Source organism: Triticum aestivum, chromosome 2A (genome assembly GCF_018294505.1).
Source record: "Triticum aestivum cultivar Chinese Spring chromosome 2A, IWGSC CS RefSeq v2.1, whole genome shotgun sequence".
Lineage (NCBI taxonomy): Eukaryota > Viridiplantae > Streptophyta > Magnoliopsida > Poales > Poaceae > Triticum > Triticum aestivum.
This window is the reverse complement of record NC_057797.1, coordinates 761,536,059-761,558,503: the sequence shown is the minus strand read 5'-3', so window position 1 is coordinate 761,558,503 and position 22,445 is coordinate 761,536,059. Positions and strand designations below refer to the sequence as shown.

Sequence of the window (22,445 nt, the reverse complement as noted above, 5' to 3'; positions counted from 1 at the left end):
GTACCCCCTGTTTCCAAAGTTGTTCCTCACACCTAGCTATGTAAGTACTTCACGAGCCACCTTCCGAAAGATCATCAATTCTGGTATCATACACAATACTTATTATTGTTCCTACCCTTTCACACTCTGTTTCAGGCAACGAACGTTTTCCCATCCACTTGAAGCTTCTTATTGCACCTTCTTACTTTGCTCTCGATGACTTCCTTGAACTTCAACTCGAGACATACCTTGAGCTTCATTCCCTGAGATAATTACCGATTGTCAGTCCTCACCGACATCTGCCCTTATAGTTTTCCCCTTCTACCATTTTTGTAAGTATGATGAAGACTCTGAAGAAAGGATGACGACTTCATCATGATGACCTAAATCAGAGAAATGGAGACATCAACGAGAGGGTTCAACGTCTTCGACAAGGGCAACCAAGACCGAGAAGTGTCGCTAGAATTTCGTAACCAAAATTTCCCCCTTACTCCCCCTCTTAAATCTCGGGGCAAGATTTCTTGTAGTGGAGGAGAATTGTGATGCTCGGATATTTAAGCTATAGTGAACCTCTGCTAATGATGCCATGTCACCTTGCTTTCTGTTGCTAATCTAGCATTAGTTCGAAACTGATTCAAATTCAAATTCAAAATCAGTCAAACAATAAAAGTTTTCAATTGTCAAATCTAAAATGTTCAGATTGTAGCAAATAAATCATAGATGATTATGGTGGTGAAACCACATTGTTATGAGATGTTTAAATACTCCAAATTGAATAGAACAGCAGGCAAAACCAATTATTACATGCCTTTTATAAGATATAAAATATTAAACTAATTGTTTTGGGTGCCCAAGATATAATGACATTAGAATAAGTAGTAATACTATTTTAGGAACTAAGATCATAATTATAAAAACTAACATAAAGTGAAACCAAAAAATAAAACAGTGAAAGAAAATTAAATAAAACAAAATAACAAAACAAAAAAAAAGATAAAAGGAGAACCCCCCCCCCCACTGGGCCACGGCCTAGATGGCCTCGGGGCCAACCAGGCCAGCCCAGCTGGCACCTACAGAACCCCCCCTGGGGCGACCGAACCCTAGTTGCCCCCCTCCCCCCACTTCCCCCATGCACTCCCCCACTCCTCCTCCCACGATCCCGATCTGGATCGTGACCCCGACGCCGCCCGACGCCTCCCGTCGCCCCTCACCACCTTGTCGGACCCACCCCCCCTCGACCCCTCACCTCTCTTTCCTTCCCCCGCATGGATCTGGTCAGGGCAACCGATGCCCTGCGCCCGCACCGACGCTGGACACCGTCATAGCCGGGCGTGCCACCTCGCCGGCGCCGCCTGCCCACCGGACTGCCGCGTCCCAGTCCTCCTCCTCGACCCCCACTGCCACCCCCCTACAGCTACGCGGTGAGCTGCCGCGCCGGTCGCGCCTTCCCTCTCCCCCCTCTCTGCTCCCGGCCACGCCCGATGCGCACGCCCGCTCACCGTCGTCCCACACCCGAGCGTCCCGAGTGCGCTCGGCCGCGCTCACCGCCGCATCTACCGCGCTCCCCGCCGCGTCGCGCCCACGCATGCCCCGCTCGATCCTTTGCCTGTTGCTGCTGCTCGCGCCGACCCCACCACCGTACGCTCACCGCCGCGCCCCGCAGCTCCTCCACCGCCCGGCGCCCGCTGTTGCGGCCTCGCTGGCCCGCACGCTCGCTGCCACCTCCGCTCACGCACGCCGCTACCACCCTCGACCGCGCCGCCCTCCTGCGCCACCGCAGCCGCCTGCCTCCGCCGTCTACGCCGACAGCGCCCCCTACCCTGCACCCGCCGGCTCGCCGCTTCCCGTGTACACCCCGTGTTTTCTTCAGTACCACCCCCCCCCCCCCCCCCCCCCCCCCGCGAGCCCACTGCCACGCCCTGCTGCCCCGCTTGTCTCGCCTAACGCGGCCCCTCTCCTGCCTGCCGGTGTCGACCTCGCCCCGCATCGGGCTCGTGCCGCTCCGGCCACGGCCCCGCAGCACCGCTCGGCCGCGGCCTGCGCCCGCTAGCGCCCGAGTCCTCTAACGCCCCCTGGGCCTATGACAGGAGGGCCCAACCCCAGAACGTTTTGAAAAACATATATATAAAAGAATTAAAAATAAATATATATATATATATTAACTAAATTAATTAGGTTTAAATAAACTAATTAAAATCTATTAGCCCAATAACCTGGTTAGACAAAATTAACAAGTTTGTTAGTGTAACAGTCAATGACAGGGGCCCCACCCCCTGTTGACCAGTCAAACGTTGACTGGTCAACAAGGACACCCTGGCCCACCTGTCAGCCTCTGGTACACTTTTATGTACTCAGAATTGGGTGCACCTAGCATTTAGCTATTTCATTTCGAATTAATAATAATTTCAGAATGTTATTAAAACTCTGGAAAATAATATAAAATAAGCAGTAACTCGGACGAAAATGTTTTGTACATGAAAGATGCTCAGAACGACGAGACGAATCCGAATACGCAGCCCGTTTGTCCGCCACATATCCCTAGCATAGCGAACATGCATCTTTCCCCCTCTGGTTCATCTGTCCGAAAACGTGAAACACCCAGGATACTTTCCCGGCCCCTTCCCCGGTATCACCTCCTACTGTGTTAGGGCACACCTAGCACCATTACTTGTCTTGTCATGCATCGATATGCATCTGTTTGCATTGTATTCATTGTTTCTTCCCCCTCTTCTCTCCGGTAGACTACGAGACTGACGCCGCTGCTGGTGCCCCGATCGACTACGTTGTTAATGACCCCTACTTGCCGGAGCAATCAGGCAAGCCCCCCCTTGATCACCAGATATCGCCTATTCTTCTCTCTACTGCTTGCATTAGAGTAGTGTAGCATGTTACTGCTTTCCGTTAATCCTATTCTGATGCATAGCCTGTCATTGTTGCTATAGTTGTTGATACCTTACCTACAGTCCTAAATGCATAGTATAGGATGCTAGTTTACCATCAGTGGCCCTACATTCTTGTCCGTCTGCCATGCTATACTATCGGGCCATGATCACTTGGGAGGTGATCAAGGGTATATACTATATACTTTATACATGATACATGTGGTGACTAAAGTCGGGTCGGCTCGTAGAGTACCCGTGAGGGATTCACGGATTGGGTCCGAAAGGACGTTTGTCCCGACGGCCCTCTAGGTGGATCTTTGTGGCGGAGTGACATGGTAGGTTGAGACCACCTAGGAGAGAGGTGGGCCTGGCCCTGGTCGGCGTCTGTGGTTATTTCAAAATAACACGCTTAACAAGATCTGGGTATTTGATCTGAGTCTGGCCATTGGCCTATACGCACTAACCAACTACGCGGGAACAGTTATGGGCACTCGAGGTCGTGGTATCAGCCGAAGCCTTCTTGACGTCAGCGACTGGGCGACGCGCGCCGGGTTGGACTGGAACGCCTGCTCTTGTATAAGGGAGGCTAGGTATGCTCGTCGGCCGCGTTCGCAACATGCAGGTTTGCAATGGGCGATTGGCCCAGACCCTTGCGCCATAGGATTTAGACCGGCGTGCTAACCTCTCTGTTGTGCCTAGGTAGGGCTGCGACGTGTTGATCTTCTGAGGCCGGACATGACCCAGAAAAGTGTGTCCGGGTAAAGGGGATCGAGCGCGTTGGGAAATGTGGTGCACCCCTGCAGGGAAGTTTATCTATTCAAAAAAGCCATGTCCCTCGGTAAAAGGACAACCCGGAGTTGTACCTTGACCTTATGATAACTAGAACCGGAGACTTAATAAAACACAACACACCCTTCCAAGTGCCAGATACAACCCGGTGATCGCTCTCTAACAGGGTGATGAGGAGAGGATCGCCGGGTAGGATTATGCTATACGATGATACTTGGTTAACTTACCATCTACTCTCTTCTACTGCTTCAAGATGGAGGCTGCCAGAAGCATAGTCTTTGATAGGACTAGCTATCCCCCTCTCATTCTGGCATTCCGCAGTTCAGTCCACATATACTACCCCTTTCATTAATACCAATGCATATGTAGTGTAGCTCCTTGCTTGTGAGTACTTTGGATGAGTACTCACGGTTGCTTTGCTACTTCTTTTTCCCCTTTCCCGGTTATTGCGATCATATGATGGAGCCTAGGAGCCAGAGGATCCCGACGATGATTCTACATCGAGTTCGGCTTCGAGGAGTAGTTAGGAGGTCCTAGGCAGGAGGCCTCGCCTTTTCGATCGTTGCTACTTTTGTGCTAGCCTTCTTAGGGCAAAATTGTTTACCTTATGTCTGTACTCAGACATTGTTGCTTCCACTAACTCGGTTGTTTTCGAGCTGATGTATTCGAGCCCTCGAGGCCCCTGGCTTGTAATATAAAGCTTGTATTATTTTAATTTGTGTCTAGAGTTGTGTTGTGATATCTTCCCGTGAGTCCCTGATCTTGATTGTACACATTTGCGTGTATGATTAGTGTATGGTCAAATCGGGGGAGTCACATTTCGGGAAGCTAAAAAAAATCTTTGCAAAGTAGGATGAGTGCGGATAAATTTGCTTTCAAGTTTCAGAACTAATGCTGAAATAGCATCCGCATAAGATCTACTGGTTTTAAGTATAGGAGCATCACTGGGACTTAGATTCCCAACACAATTGAAAAATTCCTGGATACGTTCTTTTCCCATAACGTTCCCTTTCCCCAAGATAAAAGTTTTAGCATCCAGATTGCATGTACGTCCAATCTTAGGAGTCAGGCCATCATCCGTTGGTGCCATATCAAAATCACTCATGATTGCAAGCAAAGGATAGATCTGGCCAGAAAACGGCGAATGGAATAAGAGAGGCGAATAAAATGGCAATTTTTTGTGAAGTGGGGGAGAGGAAACCAGAGGCAAATGGCGAATAATGTAAATTGCAAGGAGATGAGATTTGTGATTAGGAACCTGGGTATGTTGAAGATCCTCCCTGGCAACGGTGCCAGAAATGGCGTGTTGATGGGAGGCTATCTTGACTTGATTCTCCCCGACAACGGTGCCAGAAATTCTCCTTAATGGTAGCTGGAACTACGTCGGTATTTCCCCGGAGAGGGAGGGATGATGTAGCACAGCGACGGTAGGTATTTCCCTCAGTTATGAAACCAAGGTATCGAACCAGTAGGAGAACCAAGCAACACAACGTAAATAGCACCTGCACACAAACAACAACACCTTGCAACCCGACGAGTTAAAGGGGTTGTCAATCCCATCCGGGGTATGGCGCCTCAAGATAGGCAAGCGGGCGTGAGGTAAATGGTAGTAGATTGATAGATCGAATGCCAAATAAAATAAATAAAGATAAAATGCAGCAAGGTATTTTTGTATTTTTTGGTTTAATAGATCTGAATAAAAATGCAAAGGAAAAGTAGATCGCAAGGCAAATATATGAGAAAGAAGACCCGGGGGCCGTAGGTTTCACTAGTGGCTTCTCTCGAGAAAAATAACAAACGATGGGTAAACAAATTACTGTCGGGCACTTGATAGAACTTCAAATAATTATGACGATATCCAGGCAGTGATTATTACATGGGCATCACATCCAAGATTAGTAGACCGACTCCTGCCTGCATCTACTACTATTACTCCACACATCAACCGCTATCCAGCATGCATCTAGTGTATTAAGTTCATGGAAAACGGAGTAATGCAATAAGAATGATGACATGATGTACACAAGATCTGTTTATCTATATGGCGGTAGATATAGATCTCGCATTTTTATCCTTAGTAGCAACGATACGTACGTGTCGTTTCCCTTTCTGTCACTGGGATCGAGCACCGTAAGATCGAACCCACTACCGGGCACCTCTTCCCATTGCAAGATAAATAGATCAAGTTGGCCAAACAAAATCCAAATATCGGAGAAGAAATACAAGGCTATAAGATATCATGCATATAAGAGATCAAAGAAATTCAAATAACTTTCATGGATATAAAAAGATATGACTGATCATAAATTCGAAGTTCATCAGATCTCAACAAACACACCGCAAAAGAGTTACAACATATGGATATCCAAGAGACAATTGTATTGAGAATTCAGAGAGAGAGAGAGAGAAAGTCATCTAGCTACTAACTACGAACCCGAAGGTCTACAAGGAACTACTCACGCATCATCGGAGAGGCACCAATGGAAGTGGTGAACCCCTCCGTGATGGTGTCTAGATTGGGTCTGGTGGTTCTGTACTTTGTAGCGGCTGGATAAATATTTCGTCGATGCCTTTAGGGTTTCTAGAATATTGTGGTATTTATAGAGCAAAGAGGCGGTCCGGGGGGCACCCGAGGTGGGCACAACCCACCAGGGCGTGCCAGGGCCTCCTCGCGCGCCCTGGTGGGTTTTCCCCTCCTCGGGACTCCCCCCAGGTGCAACCAAGGCCCATTTGCTTCCTTTTGGCCTATAAAAAATCATCATGAAGTTTTGTGGCATTTGGACTCCGTTTGATATTGACTTCCTGCAATGTAAAGAACATGGAAAAAATAGCAACTCGCACTTGGCACTATGTCAATAGGTTAGTACCAAAAAATGATATAAAATGATTATAAAACATCCAAGATTGATAATAAAATAGCATGGAACAATAAAAAATTATAGATACGTTGGAGACGCATCAAGGCACCAATGGAAGTGGTAAACCCCTCTGTGATGGTGTCTAGATTGGATCTGGTGGTTCTGGACTCTGCGGCGGCTGGAATTGATTTTCGTCGACTCCCCTAGGCTTTTTGGAATATTAGGGTAGTTATAGAGCAAAGAGGCGGTCCGGGGGGCACCTGAGGTGGGCACAACCCACCAGGGTGCGCCTGGGCCTCCTGGCATGCCCCTCCTTGGCCCATTAGGTGTCTTCTGGTCCATACAAAATCCCCGTGAAGTTTTGCTGCATTTGGACTCCGTTTCGTATTGATTTTCCGCGATGTAAAAAACATGCAAAAACAACAACTAGCACTTATCACTATGTTAATAGGTTAGTACCAAAAAATGATATAAAATGACTATAACATGATTATAAAACATCCAAGATTGATAATATAACAGCATGAAACAATCAAAAATTATAGATACATTGGAGACGTATCATAGATTCAATATGATCCAGGCAAGAGGAAATTGATAGAACATTATCATCCAAATTTGAAAGATTTTGTATGAAGAAAATACTTGCTTAATGGACCTTGTCAGCCAAAAGATATCAATTTTCCATATTCAAACTTTCGGGCTACGAGGAGAATGTTCAGTCCTGAATGGTTTGATGATCATGAGAGTTGGCCTGAATACAGCAAAGAGAAGAAAAAAGCATATTGCTTTTGTTATTTCTTATTTAGGGACTGTGGCCACAAGAAAGAAGTTGGGTATGAGGCATTTGTTCTGAATGGCTGGGATACCTGGAGCGTTCCATCAAGGCTAAAGGATCATGTTGGTGAGCCAGGTAGTGTCCATGATCAAGCAATGAAAAAATGTACCGCTCTACTAAAAAGAGATGAACACATTGATGTTAATATCCAGTTTCAAAGTGAAGCTTCAAAGGTTGCATATTTACTTGACTGAATGCCGCAATTGACACGGCTAGACTATTGTTGAAGCAAGGGTTGCCTTTCCAGGGCCGTGATGAGTCAAAGAACTCACACAATAAAGGCAATTTCTTGGAAGTTCGTGATTTCTTAGCTCAACATGATCCAGTTATTGGCAAGGCTATGGGAAAAGATGCTGCAAAGAATGCTCTTATGCCTGCTCCTCAATTCCAGAAAGATATTGCTGAAGGTTTTGCCCATGTGATAGTTCAATCTATTCTCAAAGAAGTTCAGAATAATGTGTTTTGGTTGCTTTTTGATGAGTCTAGAGATGCCTCTTGCAAAGAACAAATGGCAGTGGCCTTGCGGTATGTTGATAGTTCCAGAGATTCTAAAGAAAGCTTTGTTGGTCTTGTTCATGTGAAATAAGAAACTTCTTCGTACCTCAAGAGTTCAATTGATTCTCTTTTTACAAAATATAAGCTGAGCTACAATCAAGTTAGGGGACAAGGATATGATGGTGCCAGTAACATGCGAGGTGATTTTAATGGTCTCAAATCATTAATCATGAGAGAAAGTAGCACAACTTATTATGTTCATTGCTTTGCTCACCAACTCTAGTTAGTTGTTGTGGCTGTTGTAAGAAAGCATAAAGGAGTTAGTAATTTCTTCAGTATGATTTCTACCTTGTTAAACGTTGTGGGTGGTTCTTCCAAGAGAAGAGACATGATTAGAAATATAAATCTTGAAGAAATGAGCAAGGCTTTAGGTTGTGGGCAACTTACAACAGGAGCAGGTCAGAATCAAGAGCAATGCCTTCAAAGACCCGGAGACACTCATTGGGGTTCACATGCTAAAACACATACAAGTTTGGTTGCCATGTTTAGGACAGTTATTAAAGTTCTTGAATTTGTTGAAGAAGACACTCACAGGACAAATAGAGACCAAGCAATTGGTCTTCTAGTGTACTTTCAATCTTTTGACTTTGTCTTCTATTTGCATCTCATGTTGACAATCCGCAGTACTACCAACACATTGTCATTAGCATTGCAGTGCAAGGATCAAGACATAGTAAATGCCATGAAATGTGTCTAGTCAACTAGAATAGTTTTGACTAAACTTGGAGAAGATAGATGGGAATCTATGCTAGGTGATGTTCATGTGTTTTGTGAGAAACATGATATTGTAGAGTTGGACATGGAAGAAGCATATGTTAATCCAAAAAAGAGAAGGCAGGTAACTGGAATTACCAACAAACATCACTATCAGGCTGATTGCTTCAATGATTTTTTTGATTGGCTAGTTCAAGAGCTTGACAACATGTTCAGTGAGGCATCCTCTAATTTGCTTGTTTTTTCATCCGATTTGAGTCCAAGAGACTCATTTTGTGATTTCAATTTGGATAATCTCATGGTTTGGCTAAACTATACCCTCAGGATTTTGATTCCGGGGATTTGAGGGATCTTGATAAGGATCTACATCTCTATATTGCTAATGTGCGCACAGATGATAGCTTTTCCAACATAGCAACAATCACCGACCTTTCAAAAAAAATGGTGCAGACAAGGAGACATATTATGTATCCTTTGTTTTGTCGGTTGTTGAAACTAGTAATTGTGTTGCCTATTGCTACTGCTATAGTTGAGAGGTGCTTTTCAGCAATGAAATTGGTCAAAACTAACTTGCGTAGTCGCCTCAGTGATGACAGCTTGAGTGATGAAGTTATTTGTTATGTGGAGAAAGAAGAGATGAAAAAGGTCACCAATGATCAAGTGGTTGAGTATTTCATGGCTCGAAGGAAAAGAATGTACCGAAGGTAATTTATAAAAAAATAACAAATTTAAGTACTTTGATTTGTGCATTTTATTATGTTCCACACTTCTACTTGAAAATTTAATACTAGTTTTTATATTGTAGGTTACTGAACCTTGGTGTGTGATGAGGTGTTTTGGAATCTGAGAATGCAATACATCCTTTTGAAGTAATTTTGTCAGTTGTTTTAGTGTTATATTAAGCCGTTTAACTCTTACATTTTGTTTTTATAAACCGACTTATATTATGTTTTGTTATTCGTGTTACAAGATATGGAACATTTCTTTATTCATTGCATCCTCGCTTGAAAAATTTATGCCATGGTTAAATGGTGTTTCAGGGTAAGATTAGCTCCAGTTCCGCCCCCGGTGCATACATACATAGAGAGTTCGATCGAGGTGTTGGCTTCTTCACTACACACCTTCATGTCTTGTCTTTGCCTCGGCCTCATATTGCTTGCAGCACAATAAGCTCCTAGAAGTGCAATTCCTAGTTCACGCGCCGAAGGCAGTGTGAGAATGCTGAAATACCGTACCCATTGGGTATCGGCTTCCACATTAGCTGCGAGCTCCACGATGGCATACAGAAGACATTCAAAAGTGTGTTTGAGGTGCTCGACATCTCGTTGAAGCAAGGGGTTGCTCAGGTGCTCAATTCCATCGTGGTGTACTACTACAACACCTTCACCAGGAGCATCAAGTATTTTGGCCGATATGTTGGAGTTGGGTCGAAAATAGTGTATAAGGTAGGTTACAGTTGGACTTGTAGTTGTATTGTGTTTAGATAGGATATGGAGTCGTGTCCTAATAGGACACTTGTATCCTAGGCCTCTCATATATAACGGGGTAGACACACGATGTAACCTATGCTAACATAATAGCACCGGAACGCAGGGGAAGCTGGCGGCGTGTGCCGGCGTCCAGGGCGACCGGGTGCGGTATTGTAGCGGTGTCATGGGGAGGAGCGCCCATAGTCAAGCCCCGGGGATATAGCCATATCGGTGAACCTCGTTAACAAATCTCGGTGTCGTGCTCGTGTGATTGCTTGGTCCTCGAAAGATCGACGAAGTGCTTCGAATTTATTCTAACAAATAGTATTATGAGCTAGATTGTTCGGAGGCTGCAGATTGTTGATTTAGAGGAGGGATCGAATCTGAGATGCAGCCGACCATCGGCGTGGTTCTCAGCGTGATCGAAAAAAGGCAATCAGAAGAGGTACGTGACTGATCTCGGTGAGTTGCGGCGATCAACAACAAACTAGTATACGTGTGGCAGCGGCACGTGTGCGCACGCGGGATGTGCAGCGATCGATCGGATGGATCGCGCTCGATCGGGCGAGCATCAGGCGGCGGCGGAACGTGCACAGCGAGAGTCTTGGCGAGATTGTTCGAGTTGGTCGAGATCGGTTCGGTATGCCCCTGTGCAGCCGTGCGTGTAGGTGGGCTGAAGCCCAGGCGGAGCCAGCGTGGTCAGTGGGCTGGATCATATGGGTCAGCGCTGGCAGGCCAAGGCGGAGGTGGCCGATAGCGATTCAAGTTGGAACGTGGAGGCGCTGGCGTACATGATACGAGATTTGTTTAGACCAAAAGGGAGACCGAGTCTCCACATGACACGGAGATAGGCATGCATCAATCGCCGAAAAGATGAAATCCATTGATACATGTTACGAATCCATCGGGAAGGCTAGGACGAGGCAAAGCAAAGCTAGCATCGGAGTTTTGTGCAAGGATCTGAGCCATCACGTGAAGGCCAAATAATTTTTGGTTTGACTGCTGGTAGTACGCAGAGGTTTTGTTTGTGTACTTGGGGCATTGTGTGGACAGCTCAGGTATTTTTTTCATATAGTCGGTCATACGAAGAACCATGGCGCCAACGGGTACTAGGTTTGAGATGGAAAAGTTCACGGAACTGAAAACCTTGGATTATGGCAGACACGGATGAAACATTTGTTGGCACAACAGAGATGTTTGAAGGCGTTGCGGGAAGTCATGTCAGCTAAGATGGAAGTATCATGTGATGGATGAGACACTAATAGAAAACGGAGGTTTAAAACCGGTTCGTAAGGGCCTTTAGTGCCGGTTCCATAACCGGCACTAATTGGTGGGCACTAAAGCCCCCCCCCCCTTTAGTACCGGTTCGGCATGAACCGGCGCTAAAGTGCCACCACGTGGCGTGAGCTCGCGCCCTGGTATGGGGATTGGTGTTACCAACCGGTACTAAAGGTTTTTTCAAAAGAAAATTGAAAATTTTGAAAAAAAAATTATTATTATTTTCAATTTTTAATTTTTTTGAATTATTTGGTGATTTAGTCTCTAATCACCTCTTTTAACTGCTCAAGTGTCGATCACTCATTCCAAATCATTTAAATTCCCGACCGGTCATCCATCCCTCTCACTACTCCAGTCCGAGCACGCTTAACTTTCGGGTTCTATTCTCCTTCGTTTCCAAGTCTGCACTTGTTGTTTTCCTGACAATAGTAAGATGCCAATCCTATTAACCCTCAGGAGTTTAGCTTGAGCATGAAGTCACACATTTCACTGTTTGAGTTTGAAACTATTATTCTAAAAAACAGTAATTATTTAGTAACACTAATATTTCTTGAATAAGTTTGACCATACTTTGACCACCGTTTGACCATAGGTTGACCACAGTTTGACCATAGTTTGACCAGATTTGACCAAAATTCAAAAAATTGAAATAATTATTTAGTAACACTAATATTCTTGAATAATTATGTAGTAACATTAATACTTCTTGAATAAATAGTTTGACCAGATTTAACATTTAAAAAAAACTTAAATTTGACCATATCTTTTTTTCCTTTTGGAATTTGAGGATTCTAAAAAATTGCAAACAGGCCATAGGTTGTCTCCATCGGATGCGGATTTTCGTGCTGAATTTTTTGATATATTATACGTTTTTTTCCGACATCGTATGCAAAAGTTATAGCCGTTTTACATTTTCCCTACGCTTTTTGCAAAACATGTCCAAATTTAAGTTTTCAAATTTTCCTAACTAGTAGATATTGTAATATAACTACCTCTCAAAGGATTTTATTTTTTGAAGCTTTTATCATCTTCTTTTGATTTTTTCAGAACTGAAATGGCGACACATGGGGGGTAGAGTTTGAAAATTGCCCTATATTGCCGGTTTGTGTCACAAACCGGTACTACAGGTCAGATCCCTTTAGTACCGGTTCGTGGCACAAATCGGTACTAAAGGTTAGCCCTTTAGTACCGGTTTGTGACACGAACCGGTACTAAAGGTGATCGTGGGGCCCCGGCCTGATGTCAGCCTGCCATCACCCCTTTAGTACCCGTTCGTGCCACGAACCGGTACTAAAGGTTCAACACGAACCGGCATTAATGCATAGCCGTTCGAACCGGCACTACTGGTACCATTAGTGCCGGCTCAAATTCAAACCGGCACTAATGTGCTTCACGTTTGACCCTTTTTCTACTAGTGAGAATTCGCGGAAGACGATTTGGGAGCCTTGAATGTGTCATACAGTCGAACAAGTTCGGCTGGGTCGGACTAGACAGTCTGACGGATCGACGTGGGTCGGTTGGTACAGAAGTCGGTGGTGGGATCGGCGACGACGACATAGGAGCGTGATGCTGATGGTGACCGACTTCTGGGCGTGGAAACACGTGACGCAGGCCCGAGGGCTTGTGTGGCTTCAACAAGACTATGGCGCAGGGTTGATTCAAGACGGTGCACATGAGAGTTTGAAGTCGACGGGGCGCGGGGTGGACCGATCATCTACCATGGAGTAATGTTGAAGGTGGAGCTGGATTGAGGAGCTGCGATGCAAGGATCCAGGGAGTCAAAGCCTATTCAGCAAGCGGGAAAAAGCGAGGGACACGTAGTTCGGGCCGGAGCCCAGTGGTCTGATGGAAGCGTGAAACTCGGCATCGGTCAGTGATGATCGGTGGTACTCTACAGTGGGGTTGAGTGGTGTGGTCTTGCGACCGTTGAGGCTCGACCAGGACAGTAGAGGCTCGACGCGGTAATAGCGGCGAGGCGTGCGATATGCACGGGGCATGGAGACGGGCCAGGGCTCTGGTGGTCATACATGTGGTGAGACAACTGCGAATTTGACTCGGGATGACTACAAGCAATGGTGAAATTTTTTCAAGTTTCAGACAGGCGGTCAGGGAAGGAGCGGTGATATTGAGTTCAGGTAACTCTTATGTGTGACACCCAATATGTGAGTTGTTCAATTTCACGCAGGTCAGTGATCAGTGTGTGATGGCGTTGGACTGATACTCTGGAAGTTGGGAGTGCAAACTAGAGTAATGTGTAACTTAATTTCGTTCGAGTGTTGACTCTGGTCAAGAAAAAAAGGGACTACAAGTTGCAGGTGGAGTCATATGGAGTCTTTGGAGTAGCAGCGTACTCATGGGATAAGCTCAAATCTAATGTACATGAAAGTTTGACGCATGGACAAATCTAGGGTGATGGAGTATATTTGCCAAGGTGGAGTTTGTTGGAGTTATGTCGAATATAGTGTACAAGGTAGGTTACAGTTAGACTTGTAGTTGTATAGGATATGGAGTCGTGTCCTAATAGGACACTTGTATCCTAGGCCTCTCATATATAGCGGGGGTAGACACATGATATAACCTATGTCAACATAATAGCACCGGAACGCAGGGGAAGCTGGCGGCGTGTGCCGGCGTCCAGGACGACCGGGTACGGTATTGTAGCGGTGTCATGAGGAGGAGCGTCCATAGTCAAGCCCCGGGGATATAGCCATATCGATGAACCTCGCTAACAAATCTCGGTGTCGTGTTCGTGTGTTTGCTTGGTCCTCGGATGATCGACGGAGTGCCTCGGATTTATTCTAACACGATACACGTTGCTCAATGAAGGAGTTTCTTCTCCCTATTGCCTATTTGATGTACATAATAGGTTCATGGCCATCAGCTGCAACCATGACTTATAAACATAACGTAATCTGGTGTGCGAGTCGTGCGTGCGACTGGTCGCTCGAGGGCAGGAGGCCTCCTCATGCGATTCGTTCTCGGGTTTTCTTTCGCTGGTTTTTTTCGTAGGTTTTTTCGGCCGCTTTTCTCTGGCGCGAGGGAGATTTGTGCGTGGACTGGGTGTGGGGCCTCGCTAGGTTTTTTTTGGTTCTATGCGGCTCAGCGTTAGGTGGGAGAAGGAATCAAAAAACCATGGTAGGTGGGACGAAAATAAACCCAGAACGGAGACTACCAACTGAGATATTAGGAGTAGAGATGAGTATCTTTGAGAGACTGAGCCGACACAACATCTTGAGATCGAAAAGTTGCACATACAACTTCATAGTCGACGTGAACATCTCCTCCTACTAAACAATCCCAATTAGTAGACCCCCTAAAATATTACACAGCCAACATCAAATAAAAATATATAATGCTTGGATGAGTCAATATCTACAGGACTACAGAACTACATTGTGAACATATATATAGTTCTTGATGGATCTTTATGTGAGTAATTTGGTTTCACTTACGGTGTATTAAAAAAAGTCAAACTTATAAAATTTGACTTAAAACATGTTTTACTTATTATATATAAACTTAGAACGACAATTAATTCAAGCAGAGGAAAAATATTCTAATTTCAATTCACATTTTTCGCTTTAATTATCTTCCTTATTTACCATTTCTTAAGCATATATTAATATACTTCCTCGTATGGAAAAAGCGATAAGTCTTAACTTTGAAGTACTACCTATCCAAAGGTAATCTTAGGCACATTTTTAAAACTTTCCAAGCATTGGGGAGGACGACTAATCTATATAAAACCAAGCGTCCAATAGTTGTTGACACACACTTGTGTGGCACACCTTCCTATTTATCTAATGGCGATTGTCAAGTCGTCTGGTGATCTTCTAAGGCTCCTCACCTTCCTCATCTGCCTCCTCCATCGTTGCAGTGCAGGCTATGACGTCGAGTCGGTCGTCAGGACGCAGAACCTATTATCGGCTAATCTGAAACTTGAAGGCGGGACGACGGAGTTCGGGCCTGATGTCAAGTCGCTCGACCTAACTGCAAGGCAAGTTTTCCTGATCTTTATCCTGATCCGGAAGTTTAATTCATCACCTTATCTATACTTTTTCTAAAGTATCATAGACAGTATGTGTCGCACTGTTCTTCATATATTGATCCATACACCCTAAGCTAAACCGATTTAATATTAACATGATGGTACAGCCTAGAGACGGATAGCCGACTCCACGTGCGCATCACCGACGCCGACCATCCACGATGGGAGGTCCCCCAAGACATCATCCCGCGGCCAACATTAGTGTCGGATGACGTTCTGCTCGGATCGCCAGGCATGGACAATGCCACCTTGCCAAGCAGCGCCACCATCTCCAAGGTGTCTTCGGACCTGACCTTCTCCATCCACACCAAACCGTTCCGCTTCACCGTCTCCCGCCGCTCCACCGGTGACATCCTCTTCGACACTTCTGCAACCCTCATTTTCAAGGACCGGTACGTAATAAATAATACTCCTTTGTTTTCTCAAAATAGATCAAGTCATAATTTTTAAAGTTTAACCAAGTTTTTCTATAGAAAAAATATATATGCATCATGAAATATGTAATTTTTGACAATATATTTATTTGATACAATAAATCTTTAAATATTTCTACAAATAAACTTGACCTAACCTATGAAACGTTGAGTTAATACAAAACTTAGGGGTCTGTTTTATGGCAAGCAGTGAGTACAAGTGTGATGTGTGGTAGGAGCAGTATGTATATTAGCGAGTAGCTAGCCAAGTGATCGATGGGCATGCATGACAATTGGAAATGCAGGTACTTGGAGGTGACGACGGCGCTTCCAGCCGGGCGGGCATCATTGTACGGGTTCGGCGAGCACACGAAACGGACGTTCCGGCTCCAGCCCAATGACACGTTCACGCTGTGGAACGAGGACCTGGAGAGGTCAGACCAACTGGACCTTAACCTCTACGGCTCGCACCCAGGGGCGGAGCCAGAAATTTTCGCCAATGGGTTCATTCACTAACTAGTTGTGATTTTTTTTAATGAACTTAGTCCTATTCTGTGACAAATTGCAACGAGATTATATCAGTCAAAGAAAGCACAATGAATATGATATCACTTATCACACATATTTGTCACTTCAAAAAAATAAGAGTGCATAACATACCGACCGGATGAAATTATAAAATCATTTGCTTACATATTATAGATAAAAGTAGTACCAAAATAAACTTCATACTTTAGAGCCAACTTCTCATCTTTCTGAAAACAGTGAAGAAAATAACAAGTTAGTTTGGCAAGTTTAAAATAAAAGTGATATCATGTGAAAGAATCATGTAAAGTCACTCACATTTAGAGCTTCCCTTTTCGATCTTTTATCGCCTTAAAAAGATCAAACACAGCATCATTACTAATGGGAGAAAACATCTCTTTCTCCACATAGCAAATTAGACAATCACTCATGAACTGATCACCAATTTTGTTGCGCAACTTTTTCTTGACAACATTCATAGCTGAAAAGCATCTCTCCACGGATGCTGTTGCAACTGGTAATATCAATACTAACTTTAGAAGATGATAGACCAAGGGAAAAGTAACATGTTTATTTGTCTGCACCATTAACTTCGCAAGATCAGCAATCCCGTCCAAATTAGCAAACCTTTCATCCGCTCGCACATTATCAATGTAAGTGCGCAGTTCAGGACCAAGATCATCCATTTTTTTTGAATCAAAATCATCTGGATAAAACTCAGCTAGCTTCACTAAGCTATCCAAGTTAAAAGCAACAAATCCATCGTTTGGGTTGAAAGAAGCCATGTGACCAAGTAATGCAGAATTTACCTCATTGAAACGGTCATCAAACTCTTGAAGTTGCCAGTCAATAACATAATTAAGACACTCTACTCGGTAATGCTGGAGGTTTGTCTTATTAGTTTTTTGTCTTGGTTTGTGTCGATTGATATATTGCTCCTGCATGTCCGCCTTCTCAATGTGATGTTCTTCACAAAATGAATATGTCTTCTGTATCAGTGAGTCCCATCCATTCTCCCTTAGTTCTTGTAGCTCATTCCTTGTGGACTTGACACATGACATGGCATTTAGGATGTCTTGATCCTTCTTTTGTAAAGAATGTGACAAAGTATTTGCATTTCCTAATATATGCAGCATCATGTGCAAATAAAACACAAAATCAAAGGTCTCAAAATATGCTACAAGACCACGCGCCTGACTTTTCTTTTCATTTTTACCTTCTTTCTCCACATATTTCAGAACAGACATGACTGCAGGGAACAACTTCACTAGACTTGAGAGAGTTCTGTAGTGTGAGCCCCAACGAGTGTCACCAGCTCTCTGAAGAGTTTGATCTTGATTTAACCCTCTGCCAGTGCTAATCTGCCCACTACCTATGGCTTTTATTACATCCTCTCGATGTTTCTCTCTAATCATGTCCTTTCTTTTGCAAGAAGCTCCAACCACATTAAATAAAATGGAGATCATGTAGAAAAAATCTGAAATATCTTCATGCTTCTTTGCTACAGCTACAATAACCAACTGGAGTTGGTGAGCAAAACAATGCACATAATAGGCTGATTTATTCTCTTGCAAAATCTTTGCTTTCAATCCATTGAACTCGCCGCGCATATTGCTAGCCCCGTCATAACATTGTCCTCTGACTTGTTTTATGCTTAAACCAAGATCGGTGAATAATTTTTGAAGTGCGGCCTGAAGACATATTGCCGATGTTTCTTGCACATGTACTACTCCAACTAATCGTTCAATGATAAATCCACGCTTGCTAAGATATCTCAAAACAACTGCCATTTGCTCTTTGTCAGACACATCAGCAGCTTCGTCAATCAACAAACTAAACACATCACCTCCAATTTCTTCGATAATAGAATTCAAAGTTATCTGTGCAAAACAATAAGGGCATCATTAGAGATTAGTGTAACTTGTAAGACAACAAAAAATAGTAGGAAATATAATTTAACGATGATGTTACCTTGGCAAAATAGTTGGCAATTTCCTTCTGAATATCTCCACATACCCACTTGCAATTTTGTGGAGCATTCTCAAGAACTACTTTTCGTATATCATCATTTTGATTTGCCAAAGTTTTTACCAACTCTCGAAAGTTTCCCTTATTTTTTGACTCTTCTGTTTCGTCATGGCCTCGGAAAGCTAAGCCTTGATGCAACAAGTATCTAACAGAATCAATTGAAGCATTAAGCCGAATTCGATTTTGCTTTTTTGTAAGATCAGTTTGCTTATCGAGAGCTACCCGAATTGATTGATCTTGATTCATCAAAGCATCACACCGTTTTACTGCTACATTATGAAAGCTGTTAACATTACCTTTACCCTCGTGGGTATCCAGCCTACTTTTCTTGTTCCAACCGTTCCAACCATTAATTCCAAATGCATCACTCCCAGCTTGTCCCTCATTATTATCTCTGAAAAGATAACAACATAAACAAAAGGCCTTATGCACCTTATCACTATACTCAAGCCAACGACCATAATCTTTAAACCACTCTGGATTAAATCTTCGTTGTGTATCTCCAATGTCCCTGTGTGGATAAACAAAAGTAGACGGCGGCCTGTAAGGTCCCCTTGTTAAATATCGTCGCCTAATCTCATCTTGTTTCTTAGGATTTCTTGTGTACTCCGAAATTCTCTTCCGATCAGCCGGATCGTAGGGCAATTCATCTAAATTAATCTCTTTATGGATAGAAGGCTTTGGGAGACTACTTGCAGCGACATTTGATGCAGTTTGCTTACATCTGATGGGTGACCTCGATGTCCCCCCATCATTATCTGGGTCAGGTGATCGACTTCTCTTCTTGGAAAAATATCTTTCCATAGCCTGCATCAATGAAAGTCCATGAAAATAAGAATTAGAAAATTAGGGCAAAAAGCTCCCGTACTAGGCTATTAGATTTAGATTGGGTAGAACGTACGGAGGGAAGAGATGTGGAGGTGATATTACTGCCTTGAATTGGACTGCAGTTGAGCGGAGCGCTTCGACACTATTTGCCGTCGGGCGTCGGCGTCGAGATGAGGCGAGGCGGCGGAGAGAGAGGCGAGGCGAGTTGGAAAGCTACGAGGCGTGCGGCTGCCGTCCGTGTATTCCTCGTACAGGTATTGATTGATCTTCTTTTTTTAGATGTCGTACATGTATTGATCTAGGACTAGTAACGAAGATGCCTGGGCTTTTGGGCCTTTTATTTGTCTAATCATGTGGCGTTAGCAGCTTAATGGGGTCAGACTTAATTTTTTATTGGGGTCAGGCCTTATATGTCGTACATGACATGCACGTAGGTAGCGAATCTCATTGGGTTCATCTGAACCCAATGGTTCAACGCTGGCTCCGCCACTGCTCGCACCCATTCTACATGGATGTGCGCCCTGGCGGCAATGCGCATGGCGTGCTCCTCCTCAACAGCAATGGCATGGACATACTGTATGGCGGGTCCTACGTCACCTACAAGGTGATCGGTGGCGTGCTCGACTTCTACTTCTTCACCGGCCCCTCCCCGCTTGCCGTGGTTGACCAATACACCCAGTTCATCGGCCGCCCTGCCCCCATGCCATACTGGTCATTCGGGTTCCACCAGTGCAGGTATGGCTACAAGAATGTGGCTGATCTGGAGGAGGTGGTCGCCGGCTACGCCAAGGCCAAGATCCCACTGGAGGGGATCTGGTCAGACATCGACTACATGGACGGCGGCCAGGATTTCACGCTGGATCCGATCAACTTCCCGGCGAGCCGTCTCCGGCCGTTCGTCGACCGGCTCCACAGCAACGGCCAAAAGTATGTGGTCATCATAGACCCGGAGATCAAAAGACAAGCAACGCCTAACGAGGACTTTTTCCTCAAGAGAAACGGCACCAACGTGGTGGGTAGGGTGTGGCCAGGCGAGGTGTACTTCCCGGACTTCATCAACCCACGCGCCGTGGAGTACTGGGCGCAGAAGATCTCCAAGTTCCGGCGGACCATCCCCGTAGACGGGCTGTGGTGCGACATGAACGAGCCCTCCAACTTCGGGGCCTGGCAGCCGCTCAACGCGCTGGACGACCCACCATACCACATCAACAATTCCGGCACGCATCGTCCCCTCAACAACCAAACCGTGCCGGTCTCCACTGTGCACTACAATGGCGTGTCCGAGTACGACGCGCACAACCTCTTCGGCCTCTTCCAGGCACGTGCCACGCATGCCGCACTGCTCAAGGACACGGCACGCCGCCCCTTCGTGCTCAGCCGCTCCACCTTCCCCGGAGCGGGACGGTACGCGGCGCACTGGACCGGCGACAATTCCGCGCGGTGGGACGAGCTTGCCAACTCCATCAACACTATGCTCAGCTTTGGCCTCTTTGGCATCCCCATGGTCGGCGCCGACCTATGCGGCTTCAGGGGTAACACAAGCCAGGAGCTCTGCAGCCGCTGGATCCAGCTCGGTGCATTCTACCCGTTCGCGAGGGCGCACACGGAGAGAACCACCGAATGACGAGAGCTCTATGTGTGGGAGTCGACGGCGCAGTCGGCGAGGAAAGCGTTCGGGACGCGGTACCGGATGCTCCCCTACATGTACACGCTCATGTACGAGGCGCACACAACAGGGGCGCCCATCGCCCGCCCGCTCTTCTTCTCCTACCCGCAGGACGCCGACACCTACGGCGTGGACAAGCAGTTCCTGCTCGGGCGCGGCGTGCTTGTATCTCCGGTGCTACAGCCGGGTGCCACCACCGTCGACGCCTATTTCCCGGCGGGCCGGTGGTTTAGTCTCTATGACCACAACTACCCCCTCACCGTCGCCACACGGACCGGCAAGCGTGTTACACTTCAGGCGCCAGTGGACTCGGCTAACGTGCACCTGGCCGGCGGCAACATCCTACCATTGCAGCAGCCGGCGCTGACCATGTCTGCCGCACGGCAAGGCGAGTTTCACCTCCTTGTGGCGCTCACGGAGAACGGCACAGCCAGTGGGGAGCTATTCTTGGATGACGGCGAGTCCATGGAGATGGGCGGGGTGGGAGGCAAGTGGACCCTGGTGAAATTTAGCTGCAGCACGGAGGAGAGCGAGGGTATCATCACGACCACGGTGAGTTCCCATGTGGTGCAGAACTCATACGCGCCGAGTCGGGCGCAGGTCATCGGCAACGTGGTCTTTATGGGGCTCCAGTCGCCAGCAAAAGGGTTCACTATCTATGTGAACAACGTTGAGCTCAAGGCAGCCCGCACCAAGTCCCGGACGAGTGGAGCGTTTAGCGTCAGTGGCCTGTCGCTGGCCATTGGAAAGGAGTTCCAGATCAAGGTCGTCATGTCCCATTAACATTGATACCATTCTTGCATAATTATTGTATGTCTGAAGTTCTGAATAAAAGTTTTGAGAAATTTGAATTTTGTTATGGTTTGAGATTTCTAAACATCTTACATTATTTATTGTCCTTGGTCGTTTATCTACCATCTTCCACTCATCTCAGAGAAGCAAATCCGTATATATTTAACTAACTCCCTAAGACGGTTAATCACAAGTTCCATCTTGATCTGAAATTGCTCCTTCACCTTTTTTTAGGGGATTTTTTTTGGCAAACAACAACCCTCAAAAGAGGGTTCCAGATTTTATTATTAGCATCCAAGACAATGTACAGCGATCAAGTTCCCTCTAGGAAAAGAAATGGCCTCAAGAGCCATTTTTTAGTCACATCCTGCTCCTTTACTGCAAAGAAAGCTATAACTAGAAGGAGATTTAGAAAAATATGCCCTTTTTGCAAGATTATGAGCAATCAGATTGTTGATCCTTGGAATGTGCTCAATCCTGTAACAAGCAAGACCAGAAACAAGATTGAAGAAATCAGCAAGAGTGGGTCGTAAGTTCCAGTGTCCAGGATTTTGAATCAGATCCTTTGCTTTCACCGCCTCCACTGATGTCCTGCGGTCAGATAGGAAATAGACAGAGCTCCAATTCAAATACTTGACAGTTTCAGCCGCCAGAAGAAGCCCAAGTGCTTCAGCCTGCTGAACAAAACAAACATTCCTAGCAATAACTTGAATAAATATGGAATGATTCCTTGATTCGTCCCGTAGAAATACTCCGAAAGATGCTTTATCTTGGCTAACTATA

At 45.5% G+C, this 22,445-nt stretch overlaps 1 pseudogene; it reads left to right on the top strand.

Annotated features, from left to right (window-relative positions):
* The first annotated feature begins 15,165 nt into the window (after positions 1–15,165).
* LOC123186541 (probable alpha-glucosidase Os06g0675700) lies at positions 15,166–21,653 on the top strand (annotated as a pseudogene).
* The last annotated feature ends 792 nt before the right edge of the window (positions 21,654–22,445 follow it).